The 298-nt window shown below is 30.9% G+C and overlaps 1 protein-coding gene across 1 annotated transcript in view; it reads left to right on the top strand.

The window, feature by feature from the left end:
* Window positions 1-298, top strand: part of LOC119582053 (hunchback-like protein) — a 42,484-nt gene that overhangs the window by 36,268 nt on the left and 5,918 nt on the right. The gene's annotated exons all lie outside the window — the stretch shown is intronic.

Genomic DNA, 298 nt, shown 5'->3' with positions numbered 1-298 from the left:
AATTTTGTGTTATTATTGCAATTTCCCTATGACTCTTTCTTAAAATATTATATGACTAAAATTTTTTTTGTTGGTCTATTATATATGTATTTAATATCTAGACATTTATATACTACTCAAAGCAATAGAAAGGGAGAATAAACCAAATCAGGGAGATATCAGCAGGTTTTAGAGACAGAAGAATTAGCATTGTATCTTAATCTCTACTCTACGTTTCCCTTGAGAGAAAGCGAAAGGGACATTCTTGAAGCAGAAATCTGAAGGAAATACTTGCATTGCTTGCTGAACAATTCTGGTA

Source organism: Penaeus monodon, chromosome 15 (genome assembly GCF_015228065.2).
Source record: "Penaeus monodon isolate SGIC_2016 chromosome 15, NSTDA_Pmon_1, whole genome shotgun sequence".
In the NCBI taxonomy this organism is placed as follows: Eukaryota; Metazoa; Arthropoda; class Malacostraca; order Decapoda; family Penaeidae; genus Penaeus; species Penaeus monodon.
This window is presented reverse-complemented; position numbering and strand designations above follow the sequence as displayed.